Consider the following 17,075-nt stretch of genomic DNA (forward strand, 5'->3'; position numbering starts at 1 on the left):
CATTTAGGAATATGAATTTTCCTCTGATCACTGTTCAAAAAATATCCTATGTTATTTTTAAATGTTATTTTTTAATGTGTTTTGATTATTATATTTGAGAGAGACAGGGTGCGAATGGGGGAGGGGCAGAGAGAGAGGAAGACACAGAATCTGAAGGAGGCTCCGAGCTGTCGGCACAGAGCCTGATGTGGGCTTGAACCCACGTACTGTGAGATCATGACCTGATTCAAAGTCTGACACTTAACTCTTAACCGAATGAGCCACTCAGGCGCACCCCCCACCCCCATGTTATTTTTAATAGCCAAAAAAAGTGGAAATAACCCAATGTCCATTAACTATTGAGTGGACAAATTGTGACACACCCATACAGTGGAATACTATTCAGTAAGAAAAAGAAATAAAGACTGGTACGCACTACAACATGGATGAACCTTGATAACATTATGGAAGTCAAAGAAGGCCAGACACAAAGACCACATGTTGTAATATCCCGTTTACCTGAAATGTTAGAATAGGCAAATCCCCAGAGACAAAAAACAAAACAAATAAAACCCCAAACTACATTATTGCTTTGGGCTGGGGGAGTGGGGGTGGTGAGGTGGGAAGATTATGGCTAAGAGGGTACTGGGTTTCCTTTTGTGATTATGAAAATGCACTAAAATTGATTGTGGTGATGGATACACAACTCTGACTATACTATGGTACATTTTAAATGGGTTAATTATGTGCTATGAGGATTCTACCTTAAAGCTGAAGGTCAGCGAGAGGACTGATGAGCTGGGAGCTCATTTTATGGGCTAGCAGGCTCATCTTTATAAAAACGCAGAGCGCCGCCTGGGGCTGAACCAACAAGGAGAAAGTCTTGAAGAAGAGAGAGCATTTCAAGAGCTTCCGTGGCCCAGAACTGGGGGCAAACCCCGCCCACCGTGTCCGTGCCGCTTCTAACTCGGTCCCCTGCCCTCGGACATCCCAGCGTTGCGCCTCGGACGTGGTGGGTGCGACAGCCAGCTCCAGACCCAGCTCCAGCCCGCTCCCCAGACATCCGGCAGCAGCGGCTGCCACCCCGGACCCAACCCCTCTGCTCCTGATGCCCCGTCCCGTACGCTGACCTCGTGCCGGAAACCGGAAGCGGAAGTGCTAATCGGAAACCGACTCACTTCGAGCTCCGCCCCGCTTCTAATGCGTTGGCTCCCCGCAGGTTGCGAGCTTCCGCGACTGGCGGGGAATCGCGGGTGCACCGCGCCCGAGGGACCGCGGCCGCCCGGGTCCGTCCCAGAGCCTCGGTCGTCTCCGCCCGCGCGGGTGGGGGTCGGGGCCGCGGCTCGGGGTCCCGGGTGGAGGCAGGGCCTTCTCTCTGCCCGCTGTGAGCCTCTCTGCGAAAGCTGCCAGAACAAACTGTGTCCTTTCTCCAGAGGAGAAACGTGTACGCGGTTGTGGAAAACGGCCGCAGCGCCCCCTTCTCTCCGACGTGGCGATTGCGGTGCGTTCCGGTGGGGACTGGACGGAAATGCTCTGGCTGTGGCCACCCGTTACTGAAATGGGATGAATTGTTCAGGTGTTACCTTGCTGTACATTGACCAGTTGTTAGTATTTAGCATGCATAGTGTACCTTCTCTACATCTCTTTCCGTGTGTAGAGTTAAATGTTTGTGGTAACCTCTCTGAAAGTAAGGAGGTGGAAATAAGTTGCAGGCATATTTGATCTTTAGCATGGGGTTAATTGCCTCCCATGTAACAACAAAGAAGTTATGTAAAAACTCCTGTAAATTAATACCGGAAGTGAGAAATGAACAAGAGGTTTGCATAGGCCCTTCCATTAAAAACAAAAAAACAGATGGGCAACGAATATATAAAGAGGTGCTCGATGTCATTAGCAACCAGGGATTTGCAAATAAAAACCACAGTGTGATACTACTGCACACACTGAATGGCTAAAAGTAAAACTGAAAAGGGACAGTGCCCGGTATTGGTTGAGATGTTTGTAGACTGCTAGTGGAAACACATTTTTAAAGTATATCAACTAAATATGATCTGGTGTTGACACACCAGTGATGCACACACATGGCCACCAATTGAACATAAACACTATATGTAACATCATTATTTGAAATATCCCTCGCTTGGAAATAACTGAAAGTGGATCAAGGGATGAACCGATGACTTGTGGCGTATATTTTTTGTGGCATACTCAAAATGAGCAAAGAGAAGGAACGCAGAGGTAACCCCTTGGATGAAGCTCACAAGCAATGTCCAATGAAAGAAGCCAGACACAAAAGATTGCAGGCTGTTAGATACCTTTTCTTTAAAATTCTCTCTCTCAAAAGTAAATAAACATTAAAAAGGTTAGAAAAAAATGGGGTGCCTAAGTGGCTCAGTCAGTCAGGCGTCTGACTCTTGATTTTGGCTCAGGTCATGATCTCATGGTTTGTGAGATTGAGCGCCACGTTGGGCTCTGTGCTGACAGCTCAGAGCCTGCCTGGCATTCTCTGTCTCTGCCTCTTCTCTGCCCCTCCCTCCGTCTCTCTCTCTTTCTCAAAAATAAATACGCATTAAAAAAATTAAATAAAAATTCAAAAATAGGCAGTACACTGCCGAGTGTTAAATGTCAGGATAGTGGTTGCAGTTGGGAAGCATGGAGTTAGCGATTTGGAAAAGAGACAAGGAATATGTCTGAGATGCTGGATATGGAAATATTCTATTTCTCAACCTGGAATGATGTTACATGGGGCTGTTCATTTCTGAATACTTCATTGAGATTTTTATTCATGATCGCCTCCCTTAGTCATATGTATGCTGTAATTCCATAAAAGAAGTTTAAGAAATGGAACTAAGGGCGCTGCTTGATAAAGTTGAGCAAGGAATATAGATGTAGAAGAAAATATACTGGGAGCCTGGGCGACTCCGTTGGTTAAGCATCAGACTTCAGCTCAGGTCAGGATCTCACTGTTTGTGAGTTTGCACATCCGTTGAGCTTGAGCCCCATTTCAGGTGAGCACGAGCCCCAGCAGGGCAAGCCCTACTTCTCTCCCCTCTCTCTCTCTCAAAAAGGAGGAGGAGGAGGAGGAGGAGGAGGAGAGGGAGAAGAAGAAAATGTACTGAAAGGGTGAATAAAAATAAAACCAATACTTAATGGAGAAAAGTAGAACTGAACAGCAATATGAAAAGGCAAAAAGATGCACAATGTATTTGTGTACTAGTCTTTGGTTAATTGTGAGAAAATGTGGAAAGCCTTCAGTTTCGACATAAAAACAACGATGTGTTTCCGACACTGTTGGAGTGGCTAACATTAGAAATGTATTTCGAGGGGCGCCTGGGTGGCGCAGTCGGTTAAGCGTCCGACTTCAGCCAGGTCACGTTCTCGCGGTCCATGAGTTCGAGCCCCGCGTCAGGCTCTGGGCTGATGGCTCGGAGCCTGGAGCCTGTTTCCGATTCTGTGTCTCCCTCTCTCTCTGCCCCTCCCCCGTTCATGCTCTGTCTCTCTCTGTCCCAAAAATAAATAAAAAAAAACGTTGAAGAAAAAAAAAAAAAGAAAAAAAAAAAGAAATGTATTTCGAGTTTTTCTAAAATCACAATATTAGTTTCAGATGTCCATCTGTTTATTACCTCCATTGCCTTATTTATTTATTTATTTATTTATTTATTTATTTATTTATTTTTTTAACGTTTATTTATTTTTGAGACAGAGAGAGACAGAGCATGAACGGGGGAGGGTCAGAGAGAGGAAGACACAGAATCCGAAACAGGCTCCAGGCTCTGAGCTGTCAGCACAGAGCCCGACGCGGGGCTCGAACTCACAGACCTTGAGATCATGACCTGAACCGAAGTCGGCCGCTCAACCGACTGAGCCACCCAGGCGCCCCGCCATTGCCCCATTTAATTGTGAGATCCTCAAGAACTGTTCCCTCCTCATTGCCTCATACCTGGCCTCGCTTAAAGAAGGTCCTTACTGAATATTAGCTGACTGCATAAAGCAGTAAGAGACAGAAGGAGGTGAAGTTTCCAAATCCAGCCAAGCTCCAGCAGTGGGTACTGAGAGGGACTTCTGATTTCATAAAACCCTTTGTATTTCTCATCTCCATTATGCCCAGCAGAGGGTGTGGACGGAGTATTATTAAATGATAGTTATTTATACCCAATTTGGAGTGTTGTTCTAACAACGAAAGGAGATTATATATGTACAACTACTAATAATAGTAAATAGCAGTTGCTAATATTTGTATGATAGGGTATTAGACGGTTTTCAACAGCTGTCACGTGTTTTCATCTGCACAGATATGGCGAAAGAGTGATGGTTGATGATTGAGGAAAAATGTCTGATGTTTAATGATGGATGTTGTGAACCAGTTAGCCAGATACTCCAGTGTATGAAGAGAAATTGAGATCAACGTCTTAAACTCAAAAGCTCCTCTGAAGTGGTCTGAGCAAGAGATGGAATATTCTGGAAACTCTATCAGATTCACAGGATGGCAGCCCTTGCTGTGAATCAGGTGGGTGGTGAGTCCTTGCTGATGCTTCTTTCCAAATTTGTTTGCTTCATGTAGTTCCTTCACAAATGGCAGAGCCAGTGCTCGGGGGGCCGAGGGATCATGCGGTGGACCGTATAAGCGTGATTGAAATGAGCAGAGTGTGTATAAGTCAGGTTCCTGGGATTTGAGATGCAGGAAGTGTGTGTGTGTGTGTGTGTGTGTGTGTGTGTGTGTGTGTGTGCGCTTTTTCAGGGGGTAATATATTCATGAATTCTATTGTGTCAAACAGCTCTGCCTCACTGTAATTTGTATAACTCAAGATGGAATTTTAAAAAAATGTTTATTTATTTTGAGAGAGAGAGAGCACCCACGTGCATGTGCAGGGCAAGGGCAGGGAGAGAGAGAATGAGAATATCCCAAGCAGACTGTGTGGAGCCTGACCCGAGGCTTGATCTCATAACTGTGAGATCATGACCTGAGCTGAAATCAAAAGTTGGATGCTCAACTGACTGAGCCACCCAGGCACCTGTAAGATGGAATTTTTATCCATCTGTATCTCGTGGGTAGCAAGATCCAGAAAACCATCGACTTGTTCCAGGTAACTCAGTCATATGGAATTAGCGTGTTTGGTGTGTGTTCTGTGCATGGTGTGGACCGTTCGTAGGCATGTGGTTATTGGAATTGGATTGGCTTCAGAGTTCATGGCCTTCTCTCTGAGGTCATCTTTCTCGGGACCTTTTCTGTCTTTAGAGGAAAGGAAACTCGAAGAGGCAAGGACGGTGGCTGGGTTACTGATGGATTCTTCTCAGGTAAGTAGAAAGTTGACCTTTCTTCAGAATGTCCTGTTTCTCTCTGTGGTAGCCATATCTTCTTGTAATGTCCCCAGGCTTTTTATAGCAATTAATGGCCCTGCTTAAGGAATGAGTCCCAGGTAAATGTCTCCAGGACTCATGCCATCTCAGAATACATAGGGATTGTATTGGATGTGATTCTTTTATCTCCGTATTCGTTAATTCTTTCTGATGCTTGGTCATGCTTGTTGGCTTACCGTTTCACTGAGTGTTATGATAGATACTGAGGAATGATATGAAGGTATCTAATCTCATGGAATGCATGTGTTACTGTGGAAATAATTCATCTCTTAGTAGATTTTACAGAGTGTTACAGTGTGCTCAGTGCTAACCGCAGCCTATAAATAGAGGAGGAAAATAAAGCAAGAAGAGCCCACAATAAAGTTGTGGTAACATAAGTTTCATCACATGTCAGACATGCTGGTAAATCCACATGACTGGCTGTGATCACCAGGCACGTCTATAGCTGGAGAGCAGACGAGATCTGGGCCCGAGAGTCCTGTAGGCTTCTGGTCTACCTTCCTCAGTCCTTCATCTTTCTGAGAACCTCAAACAAGATGGTAGTTTGCTGAAGGCAGCATATGTCTGATGGTTTAGCACTTAGTGACCTTTGAGTATCTAGCTGTGGACTTTACCCAGGAGGAGTGGACTTTGTTGGATCAAACACAGGTTGCTCTCTACAGAGATGTGATGTTGGAGAACTACCAGAATCTCATCACACTAGGTAAGCATCGTTTCTTCACAGAACACCTTATGAGAAAAATGTTTCTTAAGTACCTTTGCTGTCAAATGGGAAGACTGTGGTAAAAAAGACAGACATAATCCCTGGCCTCAGGGGCCTCACTCTCTGGAGGATTCCCTGTGCAAATGAAGATCTGTCTAGATAAATGATACTCTTTTAGGGACTGAAAACCTTAAGACTTAAAAAAATTTTTTTTTTATTAACATTCATTTTTGAGAGACAGAGACAGAGCATGAATGGGGGAGGAGCAGAGAGAGGGAGACCCAGACTCCAAGGAAGACTCCAGGCTCTGAGCTGTCAGCACAGAGCCTGACACGGGGCTTGAACTCACAAACCGTGAGATCATGACCTGAGCCGAAGTTGGATGCCTAATCGACTGAGCCACCCAGGCACCCCATGAAAACCTTAAGACTTGACTTTATTTTATTACTTTTTTTTCAGTTTTTATTTTAATTTCATTATAGTTAACATACAGTGTTAGTTTCAGGTATACAATATAGTGATTCAGCATTTCCGCATAGTACCCCATGCTCATTACAACAAGTGTACTCCTTAATCCCCATCACCTATTTAACCCAACCCTCCTACTCCCCTCCCCTCAGGTAATCATCAGTTTGTTCCCTATAATTAAGAGTCTGCTTCTTGATTTGCCTCTGGTTTTTTCCCCCTTGTTTTTTTTTTTTTTTTTTTTTTTTTAATTTTTTTTTTTTTTTTTCAACGTTTTTTATTTTTGGGACAGAGAGAGACAAAGCATGAACGGGGCAGGGGCAGAGAGAGAGGGAGACACAGAATCGGAAACAGGCTCCAGGCTCCGAGCCATCAGCCCAGAGCCTGACGCGGGGCTCGAACTCACGGACCGCGAGATCGTGACCTGGCTGAAGTCGGACACTTAACCGACTGCGCCACCCAGGCGCCCCAAATTTTTTTTTTTTTCAACGTTTTTTATTTATTTTTGGGACAGAGAGAGACAGAGCATGAACGGGGGAGGGGCAGAGAGAGAGGGAGACACAGAATCGGAAGCAGGCTCCAGGCTCCGAGCCATCGGCCCAGAGCCTGACGCGGGGCTCGAACTCACGGACCGCGAGATCGTGACCTGGCTGAAGTCGGACGCTTAACCGACTGCGCCACCCAGGCGCCCCTTGTTTTTTTTTTTTAATTTAATTTTTTTTTAATTTACATGCAAATTAGTTAGCATATAGTGCAACAGTGATTTCAGGAGTAGGTTCCTTAGTGCCCCTTACCCATTTAGCTCATCCCCCCTCCCACACCCCCTCCAGTAACCCTCTGTTTGTTCTCCATATTTATGAGTCTCTTCTGTTTTGTCTCCCTCCCTGTTTTTATATTATTTTTGTTTCCCTTCCCTTATGTTCATCTGTTTTGTCTCTTAAAGTCCTCATATGAGTGAAGTCCTATGATATTTATCTTTTTCTGACTAATTTCACTTAGCATAATACCCTCCAGTTCCATCTAAGTAGTTGCAAATAGCAAGATTTCATTCTTTTTGATTGCCGAGTAATACTCCATTATATATATATATATCTCCCACATCTTCTTTATCCATTCATCCGTTGATGGACATTTGGGCTCTTTCCATACTTTGGCTATTGTTGATAGTGCTGCTATAAACACGGGGGTTCATGTGCCCCTTCAAAACAACACACCTGTATCCCTTGGATAAATGCCTAGTAGTGCAATTGCTAGGTCATAGGGTAGTTCTATTTTTAGTTTTTTGAGGAACCTCCAGACTGTTTTCCAGAGTGGCTGCACCAGCTTGCATTCCCACCAGCAGTGCAAAAGAGCTCCTCTCTCTCCGCATCCTCACCAACATCTGTTGTTGCCTGAGTTGTTAATGTTAGCCATTCTGATGGGTGTGAGGTGGTATCTCATTGTGGTTTTGATTTGTATTTCCCTGATGATGAGTGATGTTGAGCATTTTTTCATGTGTCGGTTGGCCATCTGGATGTCTTCTTTGGAGAAGTGTCTCTTCATGTCTTTTGCCCATTTCTTCACTGGATTAGTTGTTTTTTGGGTGTTGAGTTTGAGAAGTTCTTTATAGATTTTGGATGCTAACCCTTTATCTGATATGTCATTTGCAAATATCTTCTCCCATTCTGTCGGTTGCCTTTTAGTTTTGCAAAACTTTAAGACTTAAGATGTGTATGAGGCCGGATGTGATTTTCAGGTCTTAGAGTTCTCTAGTCTTTTGAGGGCACAAAGAATGTACTTTGAGTTTTTTAATGTTTTTTAATGTTTTTATTTATTTTTGAGACAGAGAGACAGAGCATGAGCAGGGAAGGGGCAGAGAGAGAGGGAGACACAGAATCTGAAGCAGGCTCCAGGCTCTGAGCTGTCACCACAGAGCCTGATGCGGGGCTCGAACTCATGGACTGTGAGATCATGACCTGAGCTGAAGTCGGATGCTTAACCAACTGAGCCACCCAGACGTCCCTGTACTTCGATTTTTGTTCCTTTTAGAATAGTTTTATTGCATTGATTTAAAATTTCATGTGATGATTTTGCAGTTTATAAAGTGAGACTTCACCGTCTTCAGAAACCGTGAAGGCTAAAATGTTGGTTCCTATCCAAAGACCCGCATTTCGTGTCTTTCAGGGTTCTCTTTATGTATTTTTCCCTTAAGCAGGATACAAATCATGCAAACCTGATCTCAGCTCTGCATTGGAAGGAGCAGAATTGCTGAGGACAGGAGGGAGAGGAGTCCTGCAGGGTAAGTTCATGATACGGTTTTGTGCAGAGCGATGCCAGTCTAGGAAAGGCGCAGTCCATTTGGAAATGACACTTGGCAAGCTTTCGGAGGTCTACCCTTTTTCAGAGAAGGCTGAACGAAGCCACTTCGTTTCTGAGTTTGCTCAGGAACCTTTAACTCCCTTTACCTTTAAATTTCCATTGATGTCAACCTTCTTCTGTTCTCTCAGAAAGACCTGTCTGGCTCATTTGAAAATTTCATTACTTGCAGATAGGTCTTTTTACAATACTTTCTATTTTGTTTCCTGACTCTCTCAGTGTTTTTTGTTTACCGTCAGCCTTAGTTTTCCTGAGTATTAAGCTTTGTAGATTGCCTGCAGTTTCGACCTCATACTCTTATGATTGCCAGACTTCTCTAACACACTGCCTTCTGTGTAGTCCCAAGTTCCCTTTTTTCAACCTTTTTGTCTTGTTCCACTCATATTTAGATACAAGTATGTGCCATATGTTTTTTTCTTTTTGGATAAAATACACAAATGAACCATTTTGGTGAGTGTGATTTATTGGTACCGAGTACATTCACAGTGTTGTGCAACCATCAGCTCTTTTTAGTTCCGAAATACTTTTGCTTAAAAAGGAAACCCTGTAACCAATCAGCAGTCAGCCTCCGTTCAGCCCTACTCCCAGCCCCTGCAACCACTAATCTACTTTCTATTTACAGGTGTACCTATTCCGTACATATCTAGTAAAATCATACAGAATTCAATTTCATGACAATGTGCGGGGGTATATGGTCCTTTTATGTTTAACTTGTTAAGAATTACCAAACTATTTTATATAGAGGCTGTACCGTACTATATTCCCTCGGACAGTGTAGAAGTTACCCCACATTCTTGCTATTATCACTTATTTCCTTTTTTTCTTTTCTGTTTTTTAAATCTTTTTAAAAATTTTACTTATTTTGGGGCACCTGGGTGGCTCAGCCGGTTAAGCATGCGACTTCAGCTCAGGTCATGATCTCACAGCTCGTGAGTTCTAGCCCCACATCGGGCTCTGTGCTGACAGCTAGGAGACTGGAGCCTGCTTTGGATTCTGTGTCTCCCTCACTCTCTGCCCCTACCCCACTCATACTCTATGTCTCTGTCTCTCTCTCTCTCTCTCTCTCTCAAAAATAAACATTAAAAAAAATTTACTTATTTTGAGAGAGAGAGAGAGTGTGCACGTGCATGAGCTGGGGAGGGGCAGAAAGTGAGGGGGAGAGAGAATCCCAGGCAGGCTCTGCGCTGTCAGCACAGAGCCCCACCTGGGGCTCAAACTCATGAGCCGTAAGATCATGACCTGAGCTGAAATCAAGAGTCAGATGCTTAGCCGACTGAGCCACCCAGGTGCCCCATCTTCTTTTTTTGTTTTAATAGTAACCATCCTAGAGTATGCAGTGGTGTCTTACCATGGTTTTGATGTGCATTTCCCTAAAACAAATGATGTTGAACATCTTATCCTGTGCTTGTTGACCATTTCTGTGTCTTTGGAGAAATGCTGATTCAAGTTCTTTGCCCCTTTTTTACCCTGTGTTGTTTTTTGTTGTTGACGTGCAGGAGTTCTTTCTGGCCTCTCATAGTGGGCCCAAAGCACATGTATGATTTGCATGTTTTTTCTCCCATTTGGGGGATATCGTTGTGCTCTTTTTGGTAGTGTTTTTTGATGCACAAACAGTTTTTTTTTTTTTTTTTTTTTTTTTAATTTATTTTTTTGGGGGACAGAGAGAGACAGAGCATGAACGGGGGAGGGGCAGAGAGAGAGGGAGACACAGAATCGGAAACAGGCTCCAGGCTCCGAGCCATCAGCCCAGAGCCCGATGCGGGGCTCGAACTCACGGACCGCGAGATCGTGACCTGGCTGAAGTCGGACGCTTAACCGACTGCGCCACCCAGGCGCCCCTTGCACAAACAGTTTTAATTTGGGTGGGGTCCCATTTATCTTTGTTTTCTTTGGTGCTTTTTCATATCTTACAAAGATTAGACACTGTCAGATCCAAGGTTCTAAAGATTTACCCACTTGCTTTCTTCTAAGATTTTTTAATAGTTTTAGCCTTTACATTAGGTTTTTGGTCCATTTTTACTTTATTTTTTTTTAATTAAAAAATTTTTTTTACATTTATTTTTGAGAGACAGAGACAGAGCACTAGTGGGGGAGGGGCAGGGGGTGGTGAGACACAATCCAAAGCAGATGCCAGGCTCTGAGCTGTCAGCACAGAGCCCAATGTGGGGCTGGAGTTCACAGACCGAGAGATCATGACCTGAGCTGAAGTCAGACGCTAAACCGACTGAGCAACCCTGGCGCCCCAGATTTTTGATCCATTTTGAGTGAATTTGTGTATATGGTCTGAATCAGGGGTCTGCTTTGATTCTTCTGCATAGAGCTATCCAGGTATCCTAGCATTAGGTGTTGAAGAGACTATTCTTTCCCCCATTAAATTGTCCTGGCACACTGTTAAGAGTATGTTTTGTTTTGTTTTTTTTCTTTTCTTTTTCTGGATTCATGTTTATGTCTATCCTTTTGCCTGTACCACCCATTTTTTTTTTTTTTAGTTATTTATTTTAGAGAGATAGTTTGCAAGCAAGAGCGCACACAAAAGGGGGAGGGGCAGAGAGAGAGAAAGGGAGACAGAATCCAAAGCAGGCTCCAGGCTCTGAGCTGTCAGCACAGAGCCTGACGCGGGGCTAGAACTCAGGAACCATGAGATCATGACCTGGGTTGAAGCTGGATGTTTAACCAGCTGGGCCACCCAGGTGCCCCTGTACCACCCATTTTTGATACTGTACTTTTTAGTTCTTTTGGTTCTTTAAAAAAAAAAAGAATTTGTGTTAACATTTATTCATTTTTGAGAGAGAGAGAGAAGGAGAGAGAGAAAGAGAGACAAAGTATGAGTGGGGGAGGGGCAGAGAGAGAGGAAGACAGAATCCAAAGCAGGCTCCAGGCTCCAAGCTGTCAGCACAGAGCCCATCGTGGGGCTCGAACCCATGAACTTTGAGATCATGACCCGAGCTGAGGTCCGACACTTCATCAACTGAGTCACCCAGGTGCCCGTCTTTTGATTCTTTTTTGTTTCTGTCTCTTATTGATAATTTCTTTAGTGAAACATAATTCTTCTAGTTTCCTATAGTTCTTTGTCCATGGTTTCTGTTAGCTGGGTGTGTCGAAACAAATGGATTTAAGGTTGTTACTAAGTCCAGTGCCTTGGCTTTTAGGAACAATTTTTTTTTTTTTTTAATTTTAGAGTAAATGAGCAAGAGAGAGGCAGAGGGGGAAAGAGAAAGATAGAGAGAAAGAGAAAGAAAGAGAGAATCCCAAGCAGGCTCCACATGCAGCACAGAGCCCAACACGGGGCTCAATCCCACAACCCTGGGATAGTGACATGAGCCGAAATCAAGAGTCAGATGCTCAGCTGACTGAGCCACCCAGGAGCCCTAGAAACATAAATTCTAGATATCATAATGCAGCTGTTTGAAAATCTGATTCACCTCTTTCCCAGGGTTTGCTGTTGCTGCTTTCTGTGTATTGTTGATGTTTGCTTAGTGGCTTTTATAAATTATTTTTGTATGTTCTGCATTTCTTTTTAGTGCTGTCCCTGAAATCTGTGTTCTGTTAATTTAGTGGTCACTAAACTAGAGTGACAGAAATTCCTTAAATGCCCGGAGCCAAGAGAAGAAAACTAAAAATGTTCTTTTGGTTTTTGTTGATGGGCTGTGTGTTGGGCCACTCCTTTGGTGTTTAGCTAGGCCATCTACAACTCTTCCTTAGTCTTCCATCCCTGCTGGGGTGGATCCTGAAGATCAGCCAGAGGTTGATCTTTGGATCCTCTTTGGATCCTCTCACATTTTCCCAGCATGCATCCAGCCCCAGGTGTGCTTATGGACTTCTTGATTCTCTGGTAAACACTCGAGCTTTTAAAGGCCTATTCAGGGGCAGTGGGTGGCTCAGTTGGTTAAGCATCTGACTTAACTCAGGTCATGATCTCACAGTTTGTGAGTTCAAGACCCGAATCAGGCTCTGTGCTGACAGCTTGGAGCCTGAAGCCTGCTTCAGATTCTGTGTTCCTCTCTCTCTCTCTGCCCCTCCCCTGCTGTGCTCTCTCTCCTTCAAAATAAACATTAAAAAAATAATAAAATAAAACCCCTATTCACGCACATATCAACATTTCCAGTCTGTGCCTCCTAAGGCCTTTCAGGCTATGTTTTGTTTTTCCCAAATGCTCTCCCTTTCCTCGGGCTGCTCTAGGCAATATTTTGGCTCTAGACATCTTCATCAGAAGTTGTCTGAGCAGCGCCTGAGTGGCACAGTCGGTTGAGCATCCGACCTCGGCTCAGGTCATGATCTCATGGTTTGTGGGTTCGAGCCCCACATTGGGCTCTGTGCTGACAGCTCAGAGCCTGGAGCCTGCTTCTAATTCTGTGTCCCCCTCTCTCTCCTCCCCATCCCTGCTTGTGCTCTCTCTTTTTCAAAAATGAATAAAAATTTAAAAAAATTTAAAAAAAAGTTGTCTGAGATGCTGCCTTGTTCCTGGAACTCTCTGAGTTGGGTGATACAACGCCACACCCTTGCGGCAGTGATACTCAAGGAAGCTGCCAGAAAGATCGAAGCACCCAGTGGTGCTTCTTTGAGAACAAGGTCCATAGCGCTCCTTTGATCCCTCGCAACTTGCTCAAGGATGCATCCTGTTGTCTACATGGCTGGAGCTGATCCGAAGAGTGGGGATGGTAGGTGGGTAATTAAAATGCCTCAGCACTCACTTGATAAATTTATTTTTTATTTTTTTAACATTTATTTTTGAGGGACAGAGAGAGAGAAAGAATGCGCAGGGGAGGGGCAGAGAGAGAAGGAGACACACAATCTGAAACAGACTCCAGGCTCTGAGCTGTCAGCACAGAGCCCGATGCTGGGCTTGAACCAACAAACCATGATATGACCTGAGCCGAAGTCAGATGCTCAACCAACTGAGCCACCCAGGCGCCCCTCTTGATGAGCTGAATTATAGCTGCTTCTTCCATCAGTGCTCCCTTTGTGAATGTACATTTTTTACTAGATTTCAAACTGCTGTGATAGTTTATTTTGATAGTTTTTGTAAGCTTGTTGGTTTTCTGGTGGGAAGGAGCCCTGGAATTCCCTCCTCCGCCATATTTTGAGGCGTCAGTCCATGTGCTTTTAAACAATTTTATCCCAGAATTTTTCGCCAAGACCACATTGTCCCACTTTTTTCCAGAAGTGGACTTGCAACTCCAAACCAAAGGTTCCACACCCCTTCATGAGATTCCTTGGGAAAAAACACCAAATGGAATACAGTTGGTAAGATCTCCAAAAGTATTTCCTTTCCCCACATCAGGGCCAGAAGTACAAAATCCGGGAGAATGATATGAAATAAATGTCGTTTACCCAAAGAAAGCAGAATCTGTGAAGATTCTTTGAATATCAGGAACTTGAGGAGCACGCCAAACCTATTTCACACCTGTTTCTCCTCAGAGATCCACATATACACAGCTCAGGTGTTCAGTTTTTGATACACAGGGATTTAGTTGGAATAATTTAGGTTTTAAATGATGTAGTATGGGTAATTACTGGAATAACTGTGTAAGATACTGTGAAAGTAGAGGATATAATGCAGGGTCTTAGCCTCAGAGTCTGTCTGTTCAGCTTAAAATAACTCAAAAACAGGACAGGATCTCTGTACACTTGAATGGAAAAACAAAAAACCAAAGCCTTCAATTATGATGTTTCCAATATATAAAAGTTGTGATGAGGGGAGAATTCTTTCATAATGAGTGTGAAAAAGTCTTTAGTTGTCATTTAAACCCTAATCAGCAGGAGAGAAGCAGTGCTGGGCAAGATGAGACGGTTCTAACCTGTGTCGAAGAGCGTTGAGTGGACACTCACAACTCACATTAGACGGGAAACTTCTAGGGGTAATGAGAATGGAGAAGCCTTTGAAACGAACTTTATTTGTACTTTGCTCAAAGAAATCCCTGTTGGAGAGAAAACTGAGAGGGTTCAACATGATAAAGCTTTTGGCTAGCTCTCAGACCTTACTGGGCACACGAAAACTCAGAAACACACATGAAAACACAAGGGAGAGACATTGTCGGAGAACTTTTGTTACAGTCATCCCGTAAGGTACATGTGAGACACCACACTGGAGAGAAGCCATATGAATGTAAAGACTGCGGGAAAGCCTTCACTCATTCCTCATACCGTACGGGTCACAGAAGAACTCACAGCAGAAAAAAGCCCTCTGTATGTGTGGAATGTGGGAAAGCCTTTACTCGATCCACAGGACTTCTTTTTAACATTTATTTATTTTTGAGACAGAGAGAGAGCATGAACAGGGGAGGGTCAGAGAAAGAGGGAGACACAGAATCCGAAACAGACTCCAGGCTCTGAGCTGTCAGCACAGAGCCCGATGCGGGGCTCGAACCCACGGACCGCGAGATCATGACCTGAGCCGAAGTCGGACGCCCAACCGACTGAGCCACCCAGGCGCCCCCCACAGGACTTCTTTTACACATGCGAAGTCGCACTGGAGAAAAACTACATGAATGTAAGGAATGTGGAAAAGCCTTTAATAATTCTTCACTGCTCAGCACGTAAGGTCGCACATCAGAGAGAAGCCATATGAAGGCAGGCAGTGTGGGAAAGCTGTCACTCAGTCATCGGGCCTTACCACACATTTAAGAACTCATACTGGAGAGAAGGCCTATGCTTGTAAAGAACGTAGGAAAGCTTTTGCTCATTCCACAAATCTCAATATGCACATGTGAACACACACTGCAGGAAAGCCATACAAATGTAAAGAATGTGGGAAAGCCTTCAGATACTTCACGTGCTTTAACATGCACGTGCGAACTCACGCTGGAGAGAAACCATATGAATGTAGGGAATGTGGGAAAACCTCCACTCAGTCTTCAGCACTTGAGAAACACCTGTAAATGTTCCTCAGACCTTAGTATTCACATCTTTTTAAAAATTTTTAACGTTTATTTATTTTTGAGAGACGGAGTGTGAGCAGGGGAGGGGCAGAAAGAGACAGGGAGACACAGAATGTGAAACAGGCTCCAGGCCCTGAGCTGTCAGCACACAACCCAACGTGGGACTCAAACTCACGAACCACAAGATCATGACCTGAGCCGAAGTGGGATGCCTAACTGACTGAGCCACCCAGGAACCCCTTTCATATTCACATCTAAACTCATTTGGATAAAGAACCTTATGACATTAAAGAATGTGAGATCGCTTTACTCATTTTTCATCCTTACGTGATAGGAACTTCCCTAGGGCAGAATTCCCATTCGTATAATGTATGTGGGAGAGCAGTAATTGTTCATACCTTATAGAATGTGTAAGAACTCACACTTGAGAGAACCCTACAGTTACAAGGAGTGTGGGAGAGTCTTTGTTGTTGTTGTGCTAACATTAATTTTACGTACCTAAAATTTCTGTAAAACTCAGGAGCGCCTGGATGGCTCAGTTGGTAGAGGATGTGACTCTTGATCTCGGATTATGTAAAAATAACTAATAGGGGCGCCTGGGTGGCTCAGTTGGTTAAGCACCTGACTCTTGATTTTGGCTTAGGTCATGATCTCACAGTTGTGAGATGAGCCCCACATCATCAGGCTCTGTGCTGTGCATGGAGCCCACTTGAGATTCTCCCTCTCCCTCTCTGCCCCTCCCATTAGCATGTGCAGTAAATAAATAAATAAATAAATAAATAAATAAATAAATAAGAGATTACTGTAAAAGTCATGTGAAGGTAAGAACGAGATATAGCTTAAAATATGTTCACATGCTTTGATAGCACATAGCTCACTCTAGGGATTGGTCATCTGTATGTAAGAAATGTGGGGAAAACCTTAGTGCTGAGGCCTTAATATCCACCTGAGACTTCATACTGGCATCAAACCCTAAAAATGTAAAAGACAACAGGAAGACTTACAGTAATTTTAAGAACTCAACATGTAAAAACTCAACAGTGGAGAGATTTCTATACATACGAGGAATATGGGAAAACCTTCAGAAATTGTTGATTGCTTCATATGCAAGAAGACTCATGACTGTGAGAAGTGCTGAAAATTGTTCAGGTGTCAATGAGTAAGTCATAACATGCAGTGGAGAGAAACCTTCTGATGGTAAGATGAATGCGGGAAAACTTTACTTCTGCCCCATAAGCGAATCTTTGATAATCTTATAGAGGCAGCAAAGGGAAATGCCTCTCTCTCTCTGTGTGTGTGTGTGTGTGTGTGTGTGTGTGTGTGTGTGGTTTTTGGCT

The 17,075-nt window shown here is 43.9% G+C and overlaps 2 long non-coding RNA genes across 2 annotated transcripts in view; both read left to right on the forward strand.

The window, feature by feature from the left end:
• Positions 1 to 6,758, forward strand: part of LOC131511081 (uncharacterized) — a 52,869-nt gene extending 46,111 nt beyond the window's left edge. Inside the window, exons 5-7 of the long non-coding RNA XR_009261331.1 lie at positions 4,272 to 4,486; positions 5,216 to 6,040; positions 6,276 to 6,758. This is a non-coding gene — a long non-coding RNA (uncharacterized LOC131511081). The remainder of the gene's footprint in view (positions 1 to 4,271; positions 4,487 to 5,215; positions 6,041 to 6,275) is intronic.
• Positions 6,759 to 8,789: 2,031 nt separating this feature from the next.
• On the forward strand, positions 8,790 to 13,550 carry LOC131511087 (uncharacterized). The gene is made up of 2 exons (XR_009261338.1): positions 8,790 to 10,473; positions 10,712 to 13,550. It is a non-coding gene; the product is annotated as an uncharacterized LOC131511087 (long non-coding RNA).
• Positions 13,551 to 17,075: the final 3,525 nt, after the last annotated feature.

This window comes from Neofelis nebulosa, chromosome 4 (genome assembly GCF_028018385.1).
Source record: "Neofelis nebulosa isolate mNeoNeb1 chromosome 4, mNeoNeb1.pri, whole genome shotgun sequence".
In the NCBI taxonomy this organism is placed as follows: Eukaryota; Metazoa; Chordata; class Mammalia; order Carnivora; family Felidae; genus Neofelis; species Neofelis nebulosa.